The following is a 26,962-nucleotide window of genomic DNA, read 5'->3' as shown; positions in this document are numbered from 1 at the left end:
TCAAGCAAACCTTCTCATTTAAGCAAGATGCTATATGTTCTAGCTCAGGTCTACCACCTCCTTCAGACTGACGGTAAATCATTGCTGAACTTCTTTAAATCTTACATTTTCTTCCGAAGGTGAGAGCCATCTGGCTGTTCAATTTCAAAATCTAAGTTAAAACCGTTTTCACACATTTCATGTGGGGAAGGTGAGTGTAGGAGGGGATATATGAAAGTTCACTTCTTCCTTGAGCTTATTAACATTCTATTCCTAGTCTTTAGTTCTTCCACAATAGAACGGTCTGAATTGTAACAAATCCACACTCTACTTCAAAAGGTGCCTGAAGGGAAGAGACCGAAATACAAAGACAGATGCAATGCTTTGGGAAAGCAGTGAATGCATGGCAGAATCTAAAAGCCCATTATTCAACCTGATGAATAGCAAATGGATGTTTTAGTAACCTTGAACTTTCTGCAACATTTTATGTACTGTCTTCCTTACTTGTTTATTTTGTAGTGGCCTTATGTTGCTGTATCACAGATCAGTCAACGTCCCACATTGTATGAGAGATTGTTTTACCACAGAGTGATGTTGGCAATTACATTGGTGACCCAACGGAAACAGTGGCCTGAAAAGATGTCACCCTTGCATCATCGGGTAGTGCATTGATCTTTCAGTCAAAATGTGCTGAGTTCAATTACTCATTCAAAGACATAAGCACATACTTCCAGCTGGCAATCTCAGTAGAGGGTGTGCTGTATTAGTGGAGGTGCCAACTTTCAGAAGATTTGGAAGATTTGGACTGGGGTGGACAAAGTTAAAAATCACACAACACCAAGTTATAGTCCAACAGGTTTATTTGGAAGCACTAGCTGAACAATAACCTGGTGTTGTGTGATTTTTAACTTTCAGATGAGATGTTCTATTTTAATAAGGCCCAATCCACCTTCTCAGATGGATGTGAAGCATCCCATGGCATTATTTGTTGCAAAGTAAAGGGGATCTCATTGGGAGTCCTCACAAATATTTATCCCTCAATTGGCAACACTAAAACAGAATAACTGCATGAGATAGCTTTGATAGATAGAATTAAGGAGAATCCAAAGGGATTCTACAAATACACTAAGGACAAAAGGGTAACTAGGGAGAGAATAGAGCCCCTTAAAGTTCAGCAAGTACACCTACGTGTGGAACTGCAAGAGATGGAGAAGAATGTTGTGAAACTTGAAAGGGTTTAGAGAAGATTTACAAGGATGTTGCCAGGGTTGGAGGATTGGATCTATAGGGAGAGGCTGAATAGGCTGGGGCTGCTTTCCCTGGAGCATCAAAGGCTGAGAGGTGACCTTATAGAGGTTTATAAAATCATGCGAGGCATGGATAGGATAAATTGACAATGTCTTTTCCCTGGGGAGGGGGAGTCCAGAACTAAAGGGCATAGGTTTAGAGTGAGAGGGGAAAGATATAAAAGGGACCTAAGGGGCAATTTGTTCACGCAGAGGGTGGTGTGTGTATGGAATGAGCTGCCAGAGGAAGTGGTGGAGGCTTGCACAATTGCAGCATTTGAAAGGAATCTGGATGGGTATATGAATAGGAAGGGTTTAGAGGGATATTGGCCAAGTGCTAGCAAATGGGATTAGATTAGGTTAGGATATCTGGTAGGTTAGGATACTTGATTTGCATAGACAAGTTGGATCAAAGGGTCTGCTTCCATGCTGTACTTCTCTATGACTCTATATCTCTAAGATGCTAAACAAATATTTTGCATCAGTATTTACTGTGGAGAAGAATATAGAAGTTAGAGCACATGGGGAAATAAATAGCGACATCTTGAAAAATGTCCATATTACAGAGGAGGAAGTGCTGGTTGTCTTAAAACACATAAAGGTAGATAAATCCCCAGAACCTGATCAAGTGTACTCTAGAATTCTGTGGGAAGCTGGGATGTGACTGCTAGGCCTCTTGCTGAGATATTTGTATCATTGATAGCCACAGGTGAGGTGCCAGAAGACTGGAGGTTGGCTAAGAGGTGCCACTATTTGAGAAAAGTGGTAAGGAAAAGCCAGGGAACTATAGATTGGTGAGCCTGAAATCAGTGGTGGGCAAGTTGTTGGAGAGAATCTTTAGGGACAGAATTTACATGTATTTGGAAAGGCAAGGACTGATTATGGACAGTCAACATGGATTTGTACTTGGAAATCGTATCTCACTAACTTGATTGAGGTTTTGAAAAAGTAATGAAGACGATTGATGAGACCAAAGCAGTGGACGAGACCTACATGGACTTCAGTAAGGCGTTCCTCATGGTAAACCAATTAGCAAGGTTAGATCACATGGAATAGAGGGTTGTTTTTCAGATTGAAGGCCTGTGACTAGTGTTGTACCACAAGGATTAGTGCTGGTTCCACTGCTTTTCATCATTTATATAAATGATTTGAATGTGAATATAGGAGGACTGATTAGTAAGTTTGCAGATGACACCAAAATTAGTTGTGTAGTGGATAACGAAGAAAGTTACCTCAGAGTACAACGGGATATTGATCAGATGGGCCATTGGGTCAAGGAAAGGCAAATAGATTTTAATTTAGATAAATGTGAGGGGCTGCATTTTGGAAAGGCAAATCAGGGCAGGACTTACACACTTAGATCCTGAGGCATGTTGTTGCACAAAGAGACCATGGAGTGCAGGTTAAAGTTCCTTGAACATGGGGTCACAGGTAGATAAAATAGTGAAGAAAGTAATCTGTGTGTTTGCCTTTATTAATCAAAGCATTGAGTATAGGAGTTGGGATGTCATGTTGCAGCTGTGGTTAGGCCACTTTTGGAATATTGCGTGCAATTCTGTACTCCCTGCTATAGGAAGAATGTTGTGAAACTTAAAAGGGTTCAGAAAAGATTTACAAGGATGTTGCCAGGGTTGGAGAATTTGAACTACAGGGAGAGGCTGAATAGGCTGCGGCTGTTCTCCCTGGAATGTCAGAGACTGAGGGGTGACCTTATAGAGGTTTATAAAATCATGAAGGGCGTGGAATAGCCAAGGTCGTTTCCTCAAGGAGGGACAGTCCAAAACTAGAGGGCATAGCTTTAAGATAAGAAGGGAAAGATTTAAAAGGGAGCTAATGGTAAACCTTTTCATGCAGAGGATAGTGTGTTTATGGAATGAGCTGCCAGAGGAAGTGGTGGAGGCTGGTGTAATTACAACATTTAAAAGGCATCTGGATGGGTATATGAACAGGAAGGATTTGGAGGGATATGGGTCAAATGCTGGCAAGTAGGACTAGATTAATTTAAGATATCTGGTAGGCATTGACAAGTTGGACTGAAAGGTCTCTTTCTATGCTGTATACTCTATGACTATATGATTGTTACCTCCGGGATTCTACCAAGTGCAAAGTGTAACTTTCTACATTGCTACAACGAGGTCATTTTCAAAGTACCTGATTGGTTGGCAAACACATTGAGACATTCTAAGATGATGAATGGTGCTATGTAAAGTCAATCACTATTCTGACCTGGAAATATATCACCATTTCTTCAGTGGCGCTGAGTCAAAATCCTGGAACTCCATACCTATTGGCATTTTGGGTCTACCTACTGCAAATTGACGACAACAGTTCAAGAAGGCAGCTTAAGGAAAGACACTAGCATAGTGGTATTGTCACTAAATCCAGAGACCCCAGTAATTATCTGGAGACCTGTGTTCAAATCCTGCTAGTCTGGAATTATGGATTCAATTAAAAACCTGGAATTAAGATTCTAATGATGACTGTGAAACCAGTGTTAATTGCTGGGGAAAGATCATCAGGTGCACTAATACCCTTCAGAGAAGGAAGTCTGCCATCCTAACCTGGTCTAGCTTGCATGTGACTCCACATCCACAGCAAGGTGGTTGACTCAACTGCCTTCTGGGTAATTATGGATGAGCAATAAATACATGACACACATTCCACAAATGAATTTTTAAAAATGCAAGATATTTGTTTCTTTAAGGGGAGGAAAGAATTCACAGCTGGGTTTCACATACCATTGTAGGATCATCATAGTCGAGCTTACCATGTTTACACCTGAGTGTTACCTGTGAGCATTCGCCTTCAAATATGAAAAAGAACAATTTGTCATTGGCCAACACAGCAGAAATACTTTGCAGCTCAATTTTGCCCCATATCTTCCCTCGCTCTCTGCATAATGCCCTGTCCTGAGAGGAATGATGGCTTCTGGATGTGTACATGTCCTGACTGCCTCCTAGAAAGCATGTGGCAGCAGCTTTGGTACATGCCTGAAAGGAAGTGACTGAAGGGAAGTGACTGACTGCCAGGAGCAGGTGCCGTGTGCTGAAAAGAAGTGAATGTGTGACAGAATCGAAAGATGCAAACAAGGGGATATCACAATTGAGCTCCTTCCTGTCCTCACACATGTCTGTCACCAGCATGATGTGGTTGGAAGGGGCACTAGGCAAATCTCCTGTGCCCCTTTCACATCAAGCAGCATGGGGTTAACATCCTGCGAGAATCTGCTATTACAGTTGAACAGGACACACGATCAATCTTTAGTAAGATAAATTTCCATTCTTGCTAACAACAGGTAATTTTGTTTGATGCTAAAGCAACATTTTTCACTGTCTGCCAAACCACCCACGCATATCGGGCTTAAGTAACACAATGTCTGAGGCTGAATATAATTGGAAGTTTCCGTTCAGAGTTAAGTTACTAAAATAAATTTTCCACATGGAGGAGTTTGACAGGTGTGATGTGGTACTCGCATGGACACAAAGCCTTTCCTCTTTGCCTAACTTCAACCTAATTCCCACCTTGGTACTGCTGAAAATCAGTATCCCTCATTTCTTCTTCTTTTCCATTTTCAACTACCTGACTCCATGCCTTAAAGGTTTTGCCCTCACACTGGGCAAGGCTACAGAGTAATCTGACTTAAGTGACGCATGTTAATGGTGTGTTAATAGCTTTGTTAAAATACAGAGGTGAAAGGCACTGTTCAACTAAAAACTTAGAGCATTTATAAAGAAAGGGTGATGACACAATGGGGTTGATAAGTAAGAAGCCGACATACGTAATGCTGTATTCTATGAATAAAGCTATTACCAAGGTAAGTGTTAATGTCTTGATTCACTCTTCGTTCACAACAGCCATCTTTACTTCCGAACTCAAGCCACTGACTGACCACAGGATATTGACAATTGGAGACAGCATGATGAAACCACATCACATCCTTTCCTCCTAAGCAAAGCTGTATTATTTCAGTCAAGTTTATTAGAGATCAGCAGCAAAACACTTGGCTGATTTATTCCCCCATAGATGAAATGCACTGAGACCATTAATGTTTTTTCTTCACTCTTAGGAAGTGAGCATTGCTAACTGGCCCATCATTCCTGAAGAAGAACTTTTGCCTGAAACGGCGATTCTCCTGATCCTCGGATGCTGCCTGACCTGCTGTGCTTTTCCAGCACCACACTCTCGATTCTAATCTCCAGCATCTGTAGTCCCCACTTTCTGCCATCACTCATTGCACATCCCTAGTTGCCATTGTGAAGATGATGCTGAGCTACTGTCTTGAACTGCTGCAGTCCATTTGGTGCAGAGTCACCAACAAGGCCAGGAGGGAAGGAGTTCCAGGTTTTAACCCAGCATCAATGAAGGAATGCCAAGTTATTTCCAAGTTCAGGATGGTGAGTGACTCAGAGGAGAGCAGGTGATGTTCACATGCATCAGCTACCTATGTCCTTCTAGATGAAGAACGTGGGCAGCAGACAGATGGGCCAACAACCACCTGCAAGTCCCCCTTCAATCAGATGCCATCCGGATTTGGAACTATATGTGTTGTTCTTTAGCTGTTGCTGGATTAAAATCCTGGGAGTTCCTTCCTAATGGCACTGCACATGCACCACACAGACTCAAGCAGTTCAAAGCAGCTCATCACCATCTTCTCCAGAGCAAATAAACAAGGGACAGCAAACATTGCTCTTCCCAATATTGCTCACATTCCTTGTATGAAAGCACAGACCGGAGAGGAAAGAACTGAAAATTGGGGTAAAGAGTTAAAGGAGAAAGTGAGGACTGCAGATGCTGGAGATCAGAGCTGAAAATGTGTTGCTGGAAAAGCGCAGCAGGTCAGGCAGCATCCAGGGAACAGGAGAATCGACGTTTCGGGCATAAGCCCTTCTTCAGGAATCCTGACCTGCTGTGCTTTTCCAGCAACACATTTTCAGCTCAGTAAAGAGTTAAAGACATAGAAAGGAAGTTGAAAGAGGAAGAAGAGAGAAAAATTGGAGAAGAGAGTGATGATCACATGGAAAGGAAGAGGAAGAAGACAGAAACATTGGAGAAAAAGGTGATGATCGCATGGAAAGGAAGAGGAAAGGTGGAATGGAGGACAGACACAGTCAAAGATTATAATACCTTCTGAATAGGAAAGATGTTGTTAAACTTGAAACCACCCAGAAAAGATTTACAAGGATGTTGTCAGGATTGCAGGGTTTGAGCTATAGGGACAGGCTGATTAGACTAGGGCTGCTTTCCCTTCAGAGGCTGAGGGGTGACCTTATAAATGTTTATAAAATCTTGAGGAGCATGGATAGGTTGAATAGACAAGGCATTTCACCCAGGATAGTGGAATCCAAAACTAGGGGGCATAGGTTTAGGATGAGAGGGGAAAGATTTAAAAGGGACCTAAAGGGCAACTTTTTCATGCCAATGGTAGTGTGTGTATGGAATGAGCTGCCAGAGGAAGTGATGGAGGCTGGTACAATTACAACATTTAAAAGGCATCTGGATGGGTAAATGAATAGGAAGGGTTTAGAGGGATATGGGCCAAATGCTAGCAAATGGGCCTAGATAAATTTAGGATATCTGGTTGGCACAGATTTGAGTTGGACTGAATAGTCTGTTTCAATGCTGTACATCTCTATGACTCTATGACTCTAACTGATAAATAAAAATTAGAATAGGTAACAATAAAGCTCAGTTCAAAGCCATTACACCATGGGTGCGTATCATAATGCACAATTACTAGTGCTGTTTAGATAAACAAATATGAGTTGACAGCAATTATGACAAAGTACTTCCGAGATCAAATTTTCACTGCATTAAGTGCAGACCAGATTCCAAATATAGTGTGCAGTAACTAACTCTAAATTACTAGCATCACTGTCCTGGGAACTGGACATTAGATAGTTGCTATTCCCATGTTGGGAATAAACAAGTATCTTAATTAAACGGGAAAAATGTTTGGGATTGTTCTCCCTTCTATGTCATGAAGTAGCCTTTAATAATTGTGTTATTAACTGAAAGGGATGTTGGAACTGTGAAAGCAATCACTATAAACAAAAGGTTCATTCAATCATAAGCTTGTTTGCAATGAGAGACTACACGATACAGCAGGAGACAAGCTTTATTCCTGAGGCCTTGTTCGTATTCAATCCTGGTCTGATGTCATGTAATGTCATAGAATTTACAGCACAGAAAATGAGCTCTTGGCCAACTATATGTCTGCATTAAAGCCAGAAAATGCTGGCACACTCAGCGTGCATGCAGCATCGGTGAAGAAAGAAATCTCACCTTTGTCTGCACTTGCTCTCATTCTATTTCTCTACTTTGCCCTATCTCACAAGTTCATTATAGATATAGAAGCCAACCCAGCTCATCTTCACCCATCTGACAAGATCCTGATAGCTCATGCCGTGCCAGCATCCATTTTTTTCCCAAATGAATCACCTCCAAGCTCCATCTTATTCCGCACATTGGACATACCTCATGTTGTTAGTCATAAAATGATCGTTCACACATTTTTGTTTATGTGTCCCCAGGTCTACATCCTCTGTTTAATCAAGGGTAATGTTTCACGTTGACCTTTACAAAAGCATTATCAGCTTTGGAGACCTTGAATGTTCTCTTTTGTAATTTTTCCATGGGGTTTCCTCTGTAGACAAATCTCTGATATGAGTGACTGCTTTGGATTCACTTCTCTGCTCTGTATCTAGTGCTTAGTGTCTATTACAAAACAGAAATAGGCCATTCTGCCCAACAAATCCATGCTGACATTAAAGTTCCACATGTTGCTCCACTCACACCTCTTCACCTAATCCTTCTATTCCTTTCTCCCTCAACTGCTTATTTTGGTTCCCCTTAAATGCACCTATTCCGTTTGATTCAACTGCCCTACGAAGTCAAGAGTTCCATATTTATCTAACTTTCTGAAGATGCCTCGGAATTTCTGAATGAACTTATTTATGACTATTTCATACTTATGGTGCTTAGTTCTGGTCTTGTCTCCAAGTGAAAATGTCAAGTCCATATCTACCCTCACAAATCCCACCATAACCTTAAAGGCTTTTATTAGGTAACTCCTCAGGCCTTTCGTTTCATGGAGAAAGGAACCCCAATCAGTTCTATCTTTGCATTTAATTCCTCTCGCAACATTGTAGCCAACAGAATGGGCCACAATGGGAGGATTTGAGTTCCTCTCCCTACCAGAGGTCACATTGGGCGATGAGCATGGGGATTATGAATCAAAAGGAATCTGAAATCTGCCCTCCAACCCATTGCAAACACACTTCTTTCTGATTTAACAACAGTGAGTTTAGGTGTCGCCCATGTCATTCTCTTTAGAAAGGCAAGTCAGTGATTGGAATGGTAAATGAAGGGAGGTGGAAGCTGCCCATTCCACAGCATTGCCTGTGGCCTGGGAGGGGAAAAGTGTGAGAAGAAAACACGCTGAAGAGTTTTACCATCAAATCCATCAAACAGCCACAGCCCTGGGATTTCCATTTATTCCCCACCTCCTACAAGCACAGGCTCTAATCCACTCCTATAAACCTCAGCAATAATATTCATGTTATAGCTTTGCACAGGCAATACAAGGTTTGATCAATACGCCCTTTGACCTAATGCTCTAGTTTTGGAAATGCAATTTCACATGCTATTGACTTTGTTGTTTGCTGCTGTGTTTAAGCGGGACATGTTCAGAATTGAATAAGACATATTTTCATCTTCATCTTCAGATTCTTTAAAATTCTTTAATATTCTGTCTGTTCAACTACTTATTCAAATCCTTTTTAAATGGTGTTACCATCTCAATGGGCACTTATGCTGAACAAGTTTACATTCTAACCATTCAGCCCATCAAGTTCACAGCAACCCTCTGAAGAGCATCCCATCCAGACCCACCCCATTCTTGCATTTTCCATGGTTAATCCACCTAACCTGCATATCCCTGGATACTATGGAACAGTTTAGCCACTCCAAGTGGAAGCATACTGTACAAAGCGACCATGAGGAATGAGGCAGACCTGGTCATTTGAAGCAGCAGAGGAGCAGGAGAGGCCCAGAGCTTGTAATGTGAAACCAGCGAGGATCAGATTGGCCTTTTGTGAAGCATGCAGCCTGCTGCCATAGCAGCTATGAGTGTTTGCTGATCTTATGGAGTCTGATTGATATAAAGCATTCTCACCACTCCAATGCTGACCCCGGAGCAAGCAGAAATGTGTTCTCCTACGACTGGGGATGGGGTTTTAGGGGCAACCGTGTGAGTATATTAGTCTCCTTCCACATAATGGAGCCTGATCTCCAATCGTCTTGGCTATCCCAACCATTGGGCAGAGCTCCATCAGGACTACACAGTAGATGGTATCTCTGCAAAATGCTGCAAATTCTATGTTAGGAGAGGCATTCCGATACCTGTGCCCTCGGCAAGGCATCATTCATTGATGTTTCGGGCAGGAGCCCTTCCTGATGAAGGGGTCCTGCCTGAAACATTGATTTTCCTGCTCCTTGGATGCTGCCTGACCTGCTGTGCATTTCCAGCATCACTCTAATCTTGACTCTAATCTCCAGCATCTGCGGTCCTCACTTTCACCATCATTCATTGACCATCAGACTTTGGCCTTAAACTACACGGCTTACTAGGTTATTTCAGAGGGCAGATAAGAGGCAATCACATTGTTGCGTCATAGAGTCACAGAGGCCCACAGCACAGAAAAAGGCCCGACAGCCTGTCAAATCTGCACTGGTCAAAACCAACCACCTAACTGCTGTATTCCCAGTTTCCAGCATTTGGCCCATAGCCTTGACATCGCAAGTGAATATTTACATACTTTTTAAATGTTATGAGGATTTCAGCCTCTGCTACCCTTCAATGCATTGAGTTCCAGTTTCATACCACCCTCTGGGTAAAAATAAATCTTTCTTCAAATCTCCTCTAAACCCCTTTCCATTTACTTTAAATCTACACTCCCAGGCACTGACCCCTCCATTAAAGGGAAAGGTTCCTTCCTGTCTACTTTTTCTATGCCCTTCGTAATTTTATGCATATCAACCACCTCCTGCCTCAGTCGTCTCTGTTCCAAGGAAACCAATCCCAATCTGACCAATAAGGTCAGAAGATCAGAAATGGGGATGTTCGCCAATGATTGCATAGTGTTCAGCACCATTCACGACTCCTCAGATACTGAAGCGGTCCGTGCTCAAATGTAACATGATCTGGACATATCCAGGCTTAGGCCAACAAGTGACAAGTAACATGCATGCCACACAAATGCCAGACAATGACTATCACCAATATGAGACACTCTAACCACCATCCCTTGACATTCAAAGGTATTACCATCACCGAATCCCCCACTGTCAACTTCCTTGGAGTTAGCATTGACCAGAAATCCAACTGGAGTCAACTACATAAACATAGTGACTGCAAGAGCAGGTCAGAGAATAGGGACACTGCGGAGAGTACCTCACCTCCTGACACCCCAAAGTCTATCCACCATCTACAAGGCACAAGTCAGGAGTGTGATGGAATACTCCCCACTTGCTTAGATGGGTGCAGATCCACCAACACTCAAGAAGCTTGACACCATCCAGGACAAAGCAACCTGCTTGATTGGCACCACATCTACAAAAATTCAATCCCCCCACCACCGACGCTCAGTAGCAGCAGTATGTACTATCTACAAGATGCACTGCAGAAATTCACCAAAGATCCTGAGACAGCACCTTCCAAACCCACGACCACTTCCATCTAAAAGGACAAGGGCAGCAGGTACTTAGGAACACCACCACCTGCAAGTTCCCCTCCAAGCTACTCACCGCCCTGACTTGGAAATATACTGCCGTTCCTTCATAGTGTTGGGTCAAAATCCTGGAATTCCCTCCCTACTGCCCACAGCAAGTGGACTGCAGCAGATCAAGAAGGCAGCTCACCACCACCTTTTCAATGGCAAATAGGGATGGGCTATAAATGCTAGCCAGCCAGTGACGCCCAAGTCACACAAATGAATAAAAAAAAAGAAATCTCTTCATAACAAAACTTCTCCAGCCCACACAACATCCTGGCAAGTCCCCTCTGCACCCACTCCAGTGCTATCACTTCCCTCTTTTAATGCAGATTCTGAAACCACACACAAAACTGTCGCTGCGGCCTAACCAACTTATTACACACTTCCAGCATAACCTCCCTGCTCTTAAACTCTATGCTTCAACTAATAAAGACAAGGATGTCATCTGCTTCTTAACCACTTTATCCACGTTCACATAGTGGCTGAGAGACCTTTGATGTCTACCCAGGGGAATAGATGGGTCTTTGTTTTACACATCGTATCTGAGAAGCCTGAGACATCTGACAATGCTGTGGCCCCTCAGTAGTGCACAGGTAGAATCAGCCTAAAGGGTATGATCGAGGTCTGAATTTGGGGTCTGAACTCACAATCCTCTGACTCAAACACAATTGAGCTGATGCCTGATAAAAACCATTGCAACAAAAAGTTGAATGTGTTTTAGAATTTCCCAAAATGAGACAAAACGTTGACTCAAAATGGAACTGACTGCACTGAACTTTCTCTGAAAACTCACAGCACAATTTATTTATTTTTCTGTCTCTTGATATATTATTTTCTTCCTTTTCTTTTGGCAGTTGGTCAACAATCAATTGAGTGAACAATTTATCTTTCCAGTAAACTTATATTTGCATTACTTTTGGTTCTTTGTCAACAATTTGAGTGTACATTAGATTGACGGATGAAACAACACAAACTTGGGCTCACCTTGGGTTCATGAATAGGTTTTTTTCCTCAAATATCTCACTGAGTAAATAACTTGTTTACTTACCAGCTGCACCTTCCTTTGTCTACACCCTAAACTCAGGGATTCCCTCCCTAAAATATCTTTTGTTACTTATTCAAAACCTATCCTCTGTGTCCAAGCTTTTAGTCACTTGTCCCAATGTAGGTGTCCATCTCTTCCTGGTGCCAATTTTGATCTGATTGCTATCCTCTGAAGCGCTTGAGGCATTATATTCCATTAAAGGTGCTATGTAAATTCAAGTTATTGTCACATAGGGATAGTAAAATATAAGGAGGATTTCTGATTCCCATATCTTTGCTGTCAAATTGTCAGCTTGTTTCGATTGCTGGTATTCTGACCTTGGGTTCAGGAGGTTAAGCATTCAGATCTTGCACTAGAGAATGGGAAGCTAACAGACACTGTCTTTCAGATGTGATATTAAGCTCAAACGCCACCTTCTTAAAATAACTCTGCAGAGGCCAGTATACTATCACCAAGTCACCCTTTATTTACACATGAACAGCCCTTGACTCTAGTATTGCCTCATTCAGAGCCAGCTCTCTGAGTGGCAGTAACTCTGACAATCCTGTTTATATCTGTCAGCCAGGGCACCCTGATTGGACCAGGTTGACAGCCCCAATCAGGGAACTCACATTCTATGAGGTCCAGCTGGTTGAGCTCATTACAATCAATAGTCTGCCGCTCCATGGAAATATGAGCAAAGTAATCTGAACAGAGGGAGATCATCTGGTTTCATTGCTTGCCTTTCCTTCATTAACCAAATAAAAAGTTTTGTGAGCATGCTTCTTGCAGCTTCTGTTAAGACCATTGAGCTGATTTTTCATTGTAGTTGTGGAATTGTAAGTATGCGAGCTGGCTATGGGTTTTGCCCCTGGACCAGTAGTCATTGCAAAAATCTTTTTTTCTTTCACAGGATGTGGATGTTGCTGACAAGGCCTTATCATCATGAATGCAACAAGACTGAGGTTTAACAGTGTCACTGGTAGGGTTCTGAATATCACCATTTAACTGGCATTCTCCTGGCAGTGAGAAAGGTGAATACATGTGTATTTAAAACAGAGCACTGCTTTACACAGGCAGTAAGAGAAGAGAGACTCTAATGGAGGTTAGAGGGATAGTAGTATAGTTCAGGGTGACAGGCAGCTTGAGAAGGTCAGCCTTAACAGCCCCCATCCAAGTATGAGAAAAACTGCAGGAACACAGAGGGTTTATATCCATCACTATAAATAGGATGGCATGGTGGCTCAGTGGTTAGCACTGTCGCCTCACAGCAGCAGGGACCTGGGTTTGATTCCAGCCTCAAGCAACTGCCTGTGTGGAGTTTGCACATTCTCCCTAAATCTGTGTGGGTTTCCTCCAGGTGCTTCGGTTCCCTCTCACAGTCCAAAGATATGCAGGTTAGGTGAATCGGGCATGCTAAGTTTCCCATAGTGTTCAGGGATGTGTACATTAGGTGCATTAGTCAGAGGAAATGTAGAGTCATAGGGTAGGGAAATAATTTTGGGTGGGTTACTCCTTGGAGGGTCAGTGTGGATGTGTTGGGCCAAATGGCCTATTTCCACACTATAGGGATTCTATGATATTACTGGGTAAGTCATCCAAAGGCCTACATGATTCAGAAACATGAATCCAAACTTTGGCAGCTCGTGGATTTTGAAAGGATAGCTCAGAGACAGTGGGTGGCAGAGTGTCTCAGTGGTTAGCACTGCTGCTTCACGCTGCCAGGGACCTGGGTTCGATTCCAGCCATGGGTGACTGTCTGTGCAGAGTTTGCACTTTCTCCCCATGTATGTGTGGGTTTCTTCTGGTTTTCTCCCTCAGTCCAAAGATGTTCAGGTTAGGTTGATTAGCGATGCTATAGCAGCCAGGGGTGTGCAGGGTAGATGGATTAGTCATGGGAAATGCAGGATTAAGGGGTCTGGACTGGGGGACAGTGCGTCTGGGTAAGAGGCTCTTCAGAAAGTCAGTGCAGACTCAATGGATCAAGTGGCCTCCATCTGCACTGCAGGGATTCTCTGAAGTAATAAGTCTGGAATAAAATTAATAATAAGGATATTCAGTTTAAAAAAAATAAATGAATAATGAGGATATGCATTAGCATTAAAAAAAATCTCTTCGGGGGTGGAAATCTGTTATTTTACCCAGTCTGGCCTCCATGTGAAATCAGACCCACATCAATGTGGTCACCTCTGAACTGCCCTGTGAAATGCCCCCAACAATTCCAATAGTCCATGGCTCCCCACCAAGTTCAAGGGCAATTAGACAATTCATGGTGGCCTTGGCAGCAATGTCCAGATCCTAAGAAGAAAGTAATCATTAAACAGATCCATGTCTCCACACACTACCGGCCTAGTCTGGCTTGTGCTCTACCTGGTTCCTGAGTAGATGCCTGACAACGTCTGAGTGAAATTAACTTCCTTGGACCCTGTGTGTTTTTTTAAAATTGAACCTCAAGTGAGCTACAGTGGAGGACCTGGCTGACTTACTGACGGTCTTTCTATAGCTGAGCAGCAATAGCCTCCCACCATAAACATACTTAAACAAATCCAAGCCTTGGCTCTCATTACAATTTCCATTAGGAAAAGTGAGGTTATTAATTAGAAACTGCGATGGCTGATAAAAATGGCACAGACATTAATGTATTATGCATTCAGGGATATCAATATTTTAAATCAATTCGCCTTTCTTCTTCACACTGATCTACCACCATTCTCAGCATCAAAAAACAAACACAAACCCAGCATTTACCTGGCTGAAGAAAAGGCTGGCTGTGTTGAACAGCAAAAATACTTCCTCTCTCGTCCTTGGCAGCCAATGATGTGGAACAGATAACCTGACACAGAGCATTAATGAGACAACAGAGGGTTTCCCACTAGCTGTGAGCAGACCATCTGCCATTATGTCAGTATCCGCCCACAGTTCTGATTCATTCTCTTAGTCACTGCCAGTAAATCTATCTCCACTGCTGCTGCACGATGCTGCAGTGGAGCATATCCTTCCAAATCATTATCTTCTCCTCTTAGGTCCTGCACTGAAATCCTTGCAGGAAACCAGGAAACCTCACCTTTGGAGACTGATTTCAAATTGCAGCTTTTCACTTACTCATTAAGCTGCCCACTAGTGCAAATGCAATATCTCTTGAGATTGTCCAACATAATTTCTCAGCCATATTTCCCATACTTCTCGATACTGTGAGATGGAAAAGAGAGAATAAAAGATTTACACAACACTTCAGAAATATCTCTGAGAGATTCATGAGGAATAAATTTCTCAAAGTTACTTCAGTAAAGGACAATGTGCAAGCTGCACATAGCAAGATCCCACAGTCAGCGAGGAAGATCCATGACTCTCTTGTCGTTAATGTTGTTTGAAGGACAGAGGTTGACCTGGACACAAGGTAAAGTCCCTGCAGTGATTATTCAATTAGATGCAAACAATCAGAACTTGGTTATTTTCCACCAGCCGTAAACTCAGTCATTCAAAATTCTGCTGTACGTGTCATAAGAGCCACCCACTCATCACTCCCTGCTCTAAGTTAGGGTAACACTGCAAACACATTAAAGAGAATTTTGGACTGGTGCATACGACACGAGCAAAGGTAAAGACAGTTTTATTGCTCACTTGCTATGATCCTAGTAATATTCTCTTTTCAACTATTTTGTAGATGTTCTGTAGTTGAGGGTATCATATTTATTGCTCTTCCTCGGTTGCTTTTGAGAAGGTGGTGGATATACTCCTTTATCTGAACTGCCACAACCCTTGTGAAGATGGTTTCACAGTTTTGTTTGGATAGGAAATCTTGTGCAAGGGCTTTAGGTCCCTGGAGGAATTTTGTGATGATGTCACGGAGATGCTCCCCATGGGGCTTAATGTAACAGTAAGTTTCGAGCCCGATATATATCAGATTATCAAGTGGAGTAGTAGTGGTATTAATAAATAAAGTTCTAAAGGACCCTAAGTCATAAAGTCATAGAATCACAGAGCATAGAAAAGGCCCTTCAGCCCATAGGGTATGTGCTGACCTATCTACATTAATGCCACCTTACAGCATAAAATCAATGCATTGTGCAACATCATATTGACTCAACACATTGCGATCCTTATAAACTGTCACAAATGTTTGGTTGAGATTTCTTTCATCAACCTGTCCAGAAATATTCACACACCTCTGCAATAGGTGGGACTTAAACTCATGCCTCCCTGCTCAGAGTAGGAACACTATCACAACAGCCCTATCCATTAGCCTAAACATAGTCCCTGATTTCATCTTCTCCTCAACCAGAACTCTTATTTCCAACTAAGAGTTTGAACCCAAGCTCTTTAGCATGGGCATGAAATCACACAACAAAAGGGGGATTTACAGGATTTGGACCCACGAACAATGCAAGAGATATAAGTCCAAGCCAGCTTTGTCTGTGACTTGTGAGAAATTCAGACGCAATGGTGCTTTCATGCACACAGCTACGACTCCTGTCCTTCTAAGTGTCAGTGACCATGCGTTCTCAAAGAAAACTTGATGATTGATCATGGTGCTAGCCTCAAGATTATCAATATTACCTCAGACAGGCTGGCAGTTCAACATCACATTAGCATATCTGACAACGCAGCACTTCCTCAGAATTACTTAAGGCACAAATATTTGACCCTGAGTAAGGCTAATGATTTACGAAAGGGAAGGTAATGGCCAGCACCCAAGCTCCAATGTAGAACGTAGCGCAGATATAAGCTCCATTGCATGGCTTCCCCCTATCTCATTAAAAATGATCAGATCCCAGTGGAGACAGAAAGGAAATGTTGATGTTTTTTAGCCAGTTGAAAGGGAAGAGTTAGGCAGTCACTGACAAGGCAATTAGAAGAAAGTTCTCTGTAGCTCCAGTCACAGCTACTAGTAAAATGGCCAGCCATAAATCAAAGAAATGACATCTGATATCCGAAAATATCTCTCTGAAAGAAAATGAAAACAGGGTCATCACTGGGCAAGGAATGAATTCAGTTATTCAGTGATAAGCAGCATTTGATAAACACAGTTCGTATGCTTCTTTTCCTTCTTATTAAAATATCAAAGGATTGCAACAACTGCAGAAATAACTGGTCTGAAATGTTATACTTAATGAACAGAAACAAATTGGTTTGTGAATTTTTATTCAATCAAATGTGAAGAGGACTCCCCCTAATGGCACAGATGCTAAAAGCAGCATGTGCCTCCACTGCTAAGATCACTGCTAAGGTTTGGAGACCAGCTGGGGTTCCTACTCATCCATCAAAGTCAGCATCTTGTGATGGAGCAGGGGTGGGCTCAGTTATTCTGTTCCTAAAAAACCAGAATGACCTTATCCAGCTTCATGCCTGAGCAATTACCCCAAGTGAAAGACAAGAGGAGTTGAGTTCCTCAAATAAAAATGGAAGAAATTTAAGGGAGGGAGGAGCCATCTTGCAAGATGTCTGCATTTCAATCACGAGATGTCAATTGCTAACGCAAACCTCAAATTATTCTCTGTGTAAAGACCTGGATAAGTATGGAGTATCAGAGGGTCTGTATTGTGCATGTGCATAGATCCTTGAAGGTAGACAGGTGGTTTAGGAGGCATATGGGTTACTTGCCTTTGTTAGTTGAGACATTGAATACAAGAATTAAGAGCTTATTATGGGACTATATATAGCATTATTTGGACCACAGCTGGAATACTGTATGCAGTTCTGTAAGCCACACAGTAGAAAGGATGTGATTGCACTGAAGAGAGTGCAGAGGAGATTCACTAGGATGTCACTGAGGTTGGAACTTTCCAGCTATGAAGACTGACCAGATAGTCTGGAGCTGTTTTAATAGAACAGAGAAGGCTGAGGAGGAAATATAACTGAGGTGTACAAAACCGTGAGGGGCATAGATAGGGTTTATAAGAATAAATATTTCCACTTATTAGAGAGGTCAGTTATCAGGGGGCATTAATTTAAGGTAAGGGTTGGAAATTTAATAGGGATTGAAGGTATCAGAGGGTGGCGGAAAAAGAAACCATTGCAACATTTACAAAATATTTAGATGAATACTTGAAGCACCATAGTATACAAGAATGTGGGCCATGTGCTGGAAATGGATTAAGGCAGATGAGTGATTGAAGACTGGCATAGACGCAATGGGCTGAAGGGCCTCTTTTGGTGCTATAATATTCTACGACTTCTATGACATCAAGAAGCAAGCACGCTGTGTCCACAGATTTAGTACAGGCACAGTAAAAAACCTTCACATACAACAAACACGTGGCTCAACTGAATGAATGCAAGAAGCTGATCTGTCCCCACCACCCTGATCACAGAATACCCAACAATCAACCCAATTGATCATTGGGTATTCTGTGATCAAATTAATGACCAACTCTGATTTTTTTTTTTAAATTCCATAATCTTTAGCAGCTTCCCTTGCCAATTATATCCTGCTGTCTAACTGTGACTAATCACATATTCCAGTTTAACACAGCTTAGACACTTGTGGTAGAGCCCAGGGGCTATATAGCAACCTGTAGCTCAGGAAGGTGTGCATAGATATCTTCAATCAATCAATGAGCTTCCAATTTCTGATCGTTGAACTCCAACTATCCCCCAGAATGATTTATTTTGTCCTGTTGGCATTAACTCGCATCAAGTTAGAGTCCCCATGTGTACATGCAGATCAAAGATTTATCCTTTTGTTTACATAATTAGCTTCAATGAATTGAGTATAATGTTTCACCACAGTCCAGTTAAATGCTGATTTTTAGAGTTCAAGGGAGCATGATGATTTTAAAATATTGATGTGGTCAGGGACATCTGTAAACTGCTCCAGGTAGACATTGCACTTTGCATTTTAAGAACTGCACCATAGAGCAAGTAGATCTGTTCCTGTTAAAACCCAGAGCAGCAGAGTCACAATGCTGCCACCCTATGTAAGGAGCTGGATATTACAACTTTTCCAACACATTTTATTGACGCTAGCGTATTGAGCTCATTCAATGAGTATGAGGTGATACAGCAACATATATTTTCGTGACTGTCATAGCTTGGAGCTATGGATAATGATGTAGAGATTCCAATGTTATCACACGACTGACCAGATACGTCATCCACTTTTACTTCCTGCCATTGGTGTGCGATGGAAGAATTTACAGGTTGAGACTAAATTTGTTTGGCATCGAGTTTAAATGCATCCCATTAAGTCCTGGAATGGAACTCCAACCTGGGGTCTTTAGTCTCAGAGGTAGGGAGACTATCCACTACATTAAAGGAGCTTCCCCACATGTAGCTAACATAATTGCAAGTAAATGGGGTTGAACTTTCCTCCCCCATTGGTGGTGGTTAGGCAGGGGGAAGAGGTGACATAACGGCAAGGAATGCAACTGGAGAGAAGCCAGTGGCAGAAACTTGTTGTCTTCACTGCCAAGAGACAATACATGAAGCCATTTATTTGCTTTTAAGGGGCACATCCTGCTTTTGTAACCAATGCTGCCCTTGTTGGGAGTGCCCATTGCAAAGCAGTTTTTAGGAGGGCCCTCTTTGATGAGTGGTTCATGGCCCACTGGCAATGGTTGAACCCCTTCGCAATGGAACTGGCTGTGCTCAACACCAACCCAACACTAAAACAAAACAAAGAACTGCAGATGTTGGAAATCAGTACGATTACTGCTTCATCTGGAAGGTGTGTCTGGAACCTTGGATAATGAAGAGGGGGAAGGTAAATAGGCAAGTGTACAGCGCCATCTGCAATTACACATGAAGGTGCCGTCAGGGTGTGAGGTGATTTCTGCCAAGCTATTGATTTCCCCAAATGCAACGAGGCATCTTTGAGGGGATCCAATCTGAGGCACTCTCTTCCTGGAGCTTAGCAATGGCCACTCAACGGTTGGGCTACAGTCCTTTGGAGATGGCTAACATCTCTATATGGTTAAAAATCACACAACACCAGGTTATAGTCCAACAGGTTTAATTGGAAGCACTAGCTTTCAGAGCGTCACTCCATCAGGTGATAGTGGAGGGCTCAATCCTAACACACAGAATTTATAGCAAAAATTTACAGTGTGATGTAACTGAAATTATACATTGAAAAATTGATTGTTAAGTCTTTCATCTGTTTGAATACCATATAGTTTCACTTCTTTCATGTGTAAATCACAGAACCTTTTTTTAAAAGTTGCATTCTCAGGTTAGCTGTTAACAAAGGTGATAGCTAGACAGTATGTTGAAGGTGTTAGCCCCCTGTGCTCTCTGTCTATGCCATGATGTATAGATTGATTCGAATCTAAAAAGTGAGATAACAGAGTTTTATATGAATGCATGCAGATTTTGAGCAAAGTTCAATGTAACCCTGCAAGTACAAATTCACCCCACAAAATATATGTGTGCATGTGGGTCTTTGACTGTGTGTGTGCGTGTGTCTGTCTGGGTGGGGGTTGTGAGTGTGAGAAAGTGTATGTGTGTAGTGAGTGTAGAGTGTCTTAAGTCTGTGAGGGGGTGCATGTGGGAGTGTGTGTGTGTCTGTAAGGGTGTGTGTGGTTGTCTGTGTGCGCGTCTGTGTATATGTGTATCCATGTGTATGTGTGTATAGGAGTGTCTGTGTGTGTGTGTGGGGCTTCAAGTCTTACTATGGTACCTCTCATGATTGTATTGAGGTCAGCCAAGTGGACCTCATAGAATATGAGTTCCTTGACTGGAGCTGTTAACCTGATCCAATCAGGGAGCCCTGGCTGAAAGATATACGCAGGAGTGTCAGATGTTCCGTTCACTTTTAGCAGCTGGGTCTGAGCTAGCTGGACTAGTGTCACATACTATGCACGCGTAAATAAAGGTTGACTTGGCGACGGAATAGCAGTCTTCAGGGAGTTATTTCAAGTAGCTGAACATTAAGTCCAGGCAGACTCTGCAGCACAGTACTGTAAGAGTGCGGACTGTCAGGGAAAGTGATGAAATTCTATACACAATCCTCATTTCCCCCTTCAGGTTGCACAATTTCCAATAAGACCAAGGGAGTTCTCCTCCGTGTGCAGGTGCTAATACTTATACATCAACCAATATCACAAAAGCAGATGATCTGACCGTTATGGCATTGCTGTTTGTGGGGCCTTGCTGAGTGCACCTGGGCTGCTGCATATCCTACATCGCAATAATGGCTACACGTTAACCGCCCTTCACTGGCTGGGAAGCACTTTGAGGTATCCCGAGGCCACAAAAGTTGCTGTATTAGTGTAGTTCATTCTTTTGTTTTCCCATGAACGGCCGCACTGTGGAGGCAGAGTGAACATGATTTCCTGACATGTGCTGCCAATGGCCAAAGTGCCTGCCAACAAAGCAAGTTCAGAAATTTGGCTCAACTACATTTACCAAGAACAACATGAGTTTTTTTTTAGAAATAGCTTATCCAAACCTGTTCTTTGTCTGTGTGAGAGGGTTCGTGTGTTGAATCGCTTCTCGTCTCTCTTTGCCAAATCCTCCCTCTTTGAAAGTGCTGCTCCATCACTGATAAACTTAAGGGGGCCTATATTCCATAAGTGAACAGACAACACCGTTTACCCAAGCAAGGAGCAGACAGACAACGTCACAGATAATACAAAGAGACCATCTTGAAGTCATTTTTCATTATTACATGAATCATGAAGCAATCTGTAGAACGTAAATATTTTGAACTGTTTGAGAATGTGCTCAGAGCAAATTATAGAGCATGAATTTCAAGTTTCATTAGTATCTCAGCAACAGGGACACTCGAACAAAACTATTTGGGTGATACTAAGTAAGAGTTGATAAAAAAAAGTTTGTTTTGTTTTTAGGATGGCGACCTTCATCAGTTCAGGGGCCTTAAGGGTGTCTGGCACAACATCATTTATGACTCCAGGCAAACTCACAGACCTCAGTGTGAGTCTTCATAACACGGCCCAGGCACAGCCTGTAGACTGGGCTAAGATCCAGTGCTGTTCATTTACAGCTGCCCAGCAAAAAAGAGGGAATGGGGTTGTCATTAGGAGGTTATTAAATCAGAGCTTTTTGTTTTTTTGAGGGGTATTGCACACTGCCTGGATGTTCTCTGGCTGCCATGTAGACGACAATGGAATCAGGAGCTGAATGTGTTGGAGGAAATGCAGCATCAGTCCTGAATTGTTAGGAGACTGCACTGTTGTAATGACAGGGCTTGTACTGGCCATGAAACTCACTGCATCTTGTTGGAACAATCACTCTGATTCTATTGAGAGATGTTACAGGCAGGTAGTACTGAGGAAGTGGGGAGGCTGCAGAAGGATCCAGACAGTTTGGGAGAGTGGTCCAGGAAATGGCTGATGAAATTCAATGTGAGCAAATGTGAGGTCTTGCACTTTGGAAAAAAGAATACAAGCATGGACTACTTTCTAAATGGTGAGAAAATTCATAAAGCCAATGTACAAAGGGATCTGAGAGTGCTAGTCGAGGATTCTCTAAAGGTAAACATGCAGGTTGAATCGTGATTAAGAAAGCAAATGCAATATTGTCATTTATCTCAAGAGGGTTAGAATATAAAAGCAGCGATGTGCTACTGAGCCTTTATAAATCTCTGGTTAGGCCCCATTTGGAGTACTGTGTCCAGTTTTGGGCCCCACACCTCAGGAGGGACATACTGGCACTGGAGCGTGTCCAGCGGAGATTCACACGGATGATCCCTGGAATGGCAGGTCTAACATACGAGGAATGGCTGAGGATCCTGGGATTGTATTCATTGGAGTTTAGAAGGTTAAGGGGAGATCTTATAGAAACTTACAAGATAATACATGGCTTGGAAAGGGAGGACGCTAAGAAATTGTTTCCGTTAGGCAAGGAGACTAGGACCCGTGGGCACAGCCTTAGAATTAGAGGGGGTAAATTCAGAACAGAAATGCGAAGACATTTCTTCAGCCAGAGAGTGATGGGACTGTGGAATTCATTGCCACAGAGTGCAGTGGAGGCCAGGACGTTAAATGGCTTCAAGGCTGAGATTGATAAATTCTTGATGTCACAAGGAATTAAGGGCTACGGGGAGAATGCTGGTAAGTGGAGTTGAAATGCCCATCAGCCATGATTAAATGACGGAGTGAACTCGATGGGCCGAATGGCCTTACTTCCACTCCTATGCCTTATAGTCTATGGTCTATGGTTACTGCAGTGTTACCTGGTTTGTTTGCTACCGACTTTAGATTGTGAATAAACTCATTTTACTTTGCTACTCAGCAGGTAAATTAACTCTGTATGCTGTGAAGTACATTACTCCTGTGAATTCAATTATAAGTCCCACCCATTTGTTCATTAACTGTTGCCATAGTAGCTACAGAAACATCAAAATAAATTAGCATGTTGATTATTCATCAAATAGAAATAGCCAATCAGTGGTATTGGTCAGGAAGGGACTTGAAAACAGTTCCTACAGGAAGTCCAAAATGGAGTACTTCTGGCACTAAAGAGGGAAGAGGGATAAAGGGGCTGGTTAACTCAGCTGGCTGGGTAGTTGGGCTGTGATGCAAAATGATGCCAATTCTGTGAATTCAATTCCCACAATGCCTAAGGTCAATGTGAGGAACCCTCCTTCTCCACCTCTTGCCAGTGGTGTGGTGACCCTCAGATTAAACTACATTTCTCTCAAATGAGAGTAGCATGATAATCTAGTAAGACTATGGTGACTTTACCTTCCCTTTCACTTCCAGCTGTGACAACTACATAATTTCTATGAGAGTGTGGTGAAAAAGATATGAATCCTTGGTGGGGGTGGGCAAGCCCCTTTAGCCAGAAGATTCTAAAAGGGGGTTACATTGCAGCTCACTCAAACCACTGAACAGCAATTGATTGAGTTGCAATAAACCAGCTACAATCAGGCTGCAAAATAGAAAGTGACTATTTTTCAAATCTCTGTGTGTCCATGGATCTTTGCAAACAGCTGATAGATCATCTGCAATGTAGCTGACACCTTCTCCAGAACTTGGGCTATACAGCTTGTGTCTCCATTTTCATGACCCATTTATTGGATTCCCAGCTCTGTTTGGATGCACTCCTGGAAGTTTCAGCTCATAATTTTGCTCCACCCTCAGTCGAAAACCATTGCTACTTCCAGTAACTACTATTCAGAAAAGGGAGGGAGGCAGAAAACAGGAACTTTACAAGGCAGTTAGCTTAACATCTGTCGAAGAGAAAATGTGAAGGGGAGTGAGCCTCTTGGAAACTTTGTTAAAGATTCGGCGCAGTCACAATGAGCCAAATAGCTTCCTTCTGTGCACTATAAATCGGCAATCAAATAAAGCCAAGTACAGGAACAGGAAACCCTAGCTCAGTGCTGTTTCATTACCCTTAACCTAAATGAATGAAGATGCAAGCAGCCTGGTAACATTTACCACAACAGCAGTTGTTCGGGAGTGACGGCCATCCTCCAGCCCCACCATTGTTCAGCACAATGCAGTGCATTACATGATAGAAATCAATCTCAGTCGCTCTCAGCAGTGTAATGTGAGATTGATGCTGCAATTTCCATACACAGTCAGTGCCCGATTTTAACTGTGTCCCATTGTGGTCTACAGGGCAGCACCTCTGCAAGTGAACAATAGATCACTGCACTCCTGAATTCTGGCCTCTTACTCTCCCCCACTCTGAATTGCTCCAATATTGTTGGTAAGGACAACAGCTCTCTAAGCCACTAAATCCTGGGATTCTCCACCTAATCCCCTGCTCCATTCTTTCAAACTTAAAAAATACCCCTTGGATCAAGCTTTTGGCATCTGCCTCATGTGGCTTAGGTGTCAAATTTTATTTTATGGCTTTCCTGTAAAACTCCTTGCAAGCCTTTCTGGCATTGATGGTGTTATATAAACAGAAGTTGTTGATTCAGTGGGGGGTACACAGTTAGTAAGTGTGCGTGGATTGAAAACCACTGAAATTTCTATGAACACAGAAAGCTCACACACTGGGGGAGACCTCACAGTGCTGACCTTGACATGAAATACATTGAAAAGCCACAAGAGTTATATTTTATTGGGATTTTCTTTTTTAAAAGGCAACATAATTACAGCTATCAATCCTGCCAGCAATGGTGCTGGGGGAGTAATTCCTGATTTGTGGAGATGAGATCAGATCAAGAGCAGAGGAGCTGACCATCTTTTCAGGTATGCATTAAAATGGCTCCTTTTATAATTTTTAGGACATCATGAAGTGCTTCACAGCCTTCTAACTGCTTCCAAACTATGGCCACCATTGTTTTTCTTACAACCAACTTGCTCACAGCAAAATTCCACAGACATGAGACAAACGATGAGTTGACCATTCTCGTTGTGGAGTTGTTGACTAAGGAGTAAACATTGTCCAAGGCAGCTGGAGAATCCCACTGCTTTTCTGCAGAGATGACCCGAGCATCTATCATCCACCTGAACAGATTACCCTATTGCCTTTGAGAGGATCTGTCAGCTACGCAGCACTCTCATTGTACGACACCTAAATGCTGGCCCAATATACTTAAGTGATCTCATAGCCTTCTGACACAAAGGAAAGAGTGCAGCCACTGGGTTTAGTTGGTACTGTGTTAAATGGTACCAAACTGACTTAGTAAGTCTAGCATTCTTGAGAAAGTGAGGAAGACAGGAGGGTGGGGGGATAAATATTGAATTTTATGTTGGAGGACCATATTACAAAATAGAGTTTTTATTCTTAAACAATGCAAAATGGTGCCTGATTGTGGTAACAGTTGAAGCTTTCCACTCTATTTTACCGTATTATCCATTGTAAAGTGCAAGTGACGATAAATCATTCAGAGTCCTGAAGAAGAGTCACTCTGAACTTGAAACGTAAACTCTGACTCTCTCTCCACAGATATTTCCAGATCTGCTGAGTTTCTCCAGCACTTTCTCGTATTTGTTCAGGAACTTTGCGACTGTACTTTCAAAACGCAAGGTCTTTCTTCCTGGCTGAGGAGGATAAAAGGCGACGCATTTATAAAACAAAACAAAACAGGAAACTTCTGAGGAGGAAAATAGAGCAATAGAGTAAAATCCCACATCCATGTTTCAGTGAGCAACCCACAGCATGCAAGGGTCAAAACTTGCAATGTTGGAGCACCAAATATCAAACTCCTGCTTGGTTTCAGCACAGCTCCTTGTCAGGATGACAAGAACTCTTAATAACATCTGGAACATACGATGGATCTGTTTGTTGAGTGCAGATGCGGATGAAGTCATGTCTACTCCTACATTCTGAACTCTAAAACAATAATTCAGAAATTAAAAAACACGTTCTTACCTGGTTCCCTTGTTGCTGTGTCACAGTTTACATTCCTGACCTATAATGTGAACAACCTCTGCGGAACAAAATGCTTTGTGCTTCATTTGAATAATGAGAAATGAATTCAAGACGGTGTCTATTTTCCGTGACGATATCTCTGTGCTCCTTGTATGGGTAAGTGGTGTTCTGTGTTCATTTTTGGAATGCAATGGCCCTTACGTTTATCAGTAATTCAACAGTACTTGAAAGGTTAGAGGTTTGGCTGGGGAGAAGGGTCATGATTAATATCAGGAGGCAGATTGAAACACAAGCACTGACACATAGACAAATAATAGGCGCAAATTTTGTAACAAATTTTTTTGCTTTTAGTAAGCGCAATGAAACATGCTCATACAGTCATAGAGTTACAGAGATGTACAAGCACAGAAACAGACCCTTCAGTCCAACTCACCCGTGCCAACCAGATATCCTAAATTAATCTAGTTCTGTTTGCCAACATTTGGCCCACATCCCTCTAAATTCTTCCTATTCATGTACCCATCCAGATGCCTTTTAAATGTTGTAGTTGTACCAGCCTCCACTACTTCCTTTGGTTCCTGAAGAAGGGCTCTGGCCCAAAACATCAATTTTCCTGCTCTTTGGATGCTGCCTGACCTGCTGTGTTTTTCCAGCACCACACTCCC

The 26,962-nt window shown here is 42.4% G+C and overlaps 1 protein-coding gene and 1 long non-coding RNA gene across 2 annotated transcripts in view; both read right to left on the bottom strand.

Moving 5' to 3' along the window:
• The window catches only part of LOC122540918 (synaptic vesicle glycoprotein 2B-like), a 204,953-nt gene extending 190,111 nt beyond the window's left edge, over positions 1-14,842 (bottom strand). Inside the window, exon 1 of the mRNA XM_043677219.2 lies at positions 14,811-14,842. The gene's annotated coding sequence lies outside the window, so the exon portion shown is untranslated. The remainder of the gene's footprint in view (positions 1-14,810) is intronic.
• Positions 14,843-20,002: 5,160 nt separating this feature from the next.
• Positions 20,003-26,358, bottom strand: LOC122540815 (uncharacterized). The gene is made up of 4 exons (XR_006309421.2): positions 26,298-26,358; positions 25,771-25,966; positions 21,451-21,561; positions 20,003-21,363 (listed from the first exon to the last, which is right to left on the bottom strand). It is a non-coding gene; the product is annotated as an uncharacterized LOC122540815 (long non-coding RNA).
• Between the last annotated feature and the right edge of the window lie 604 nt (positions 26,359-26,962).

The sequence above is a fragment of the Chiloscyllium plagiosum genome, unplaced genomic scaffold (assembly GCF_037043375.1).
Source record: "Chiloscyllium plagiosum isolate Xiang-an unplaced genomic scaffold, Cpla_swu_hap1 HiC_scaffold_39, whole genome shotgun sequence".
NCBI lineage: Eukaryota > Metazoa > Chordata > Chondrichthyes > Orectolobiformes > Hemiscylliidae > Chiloscyllium > Chiloscyllium plagiosum.
This window is presented reverse-complemented; position numbering and strand designations above follow the sequence as displayed.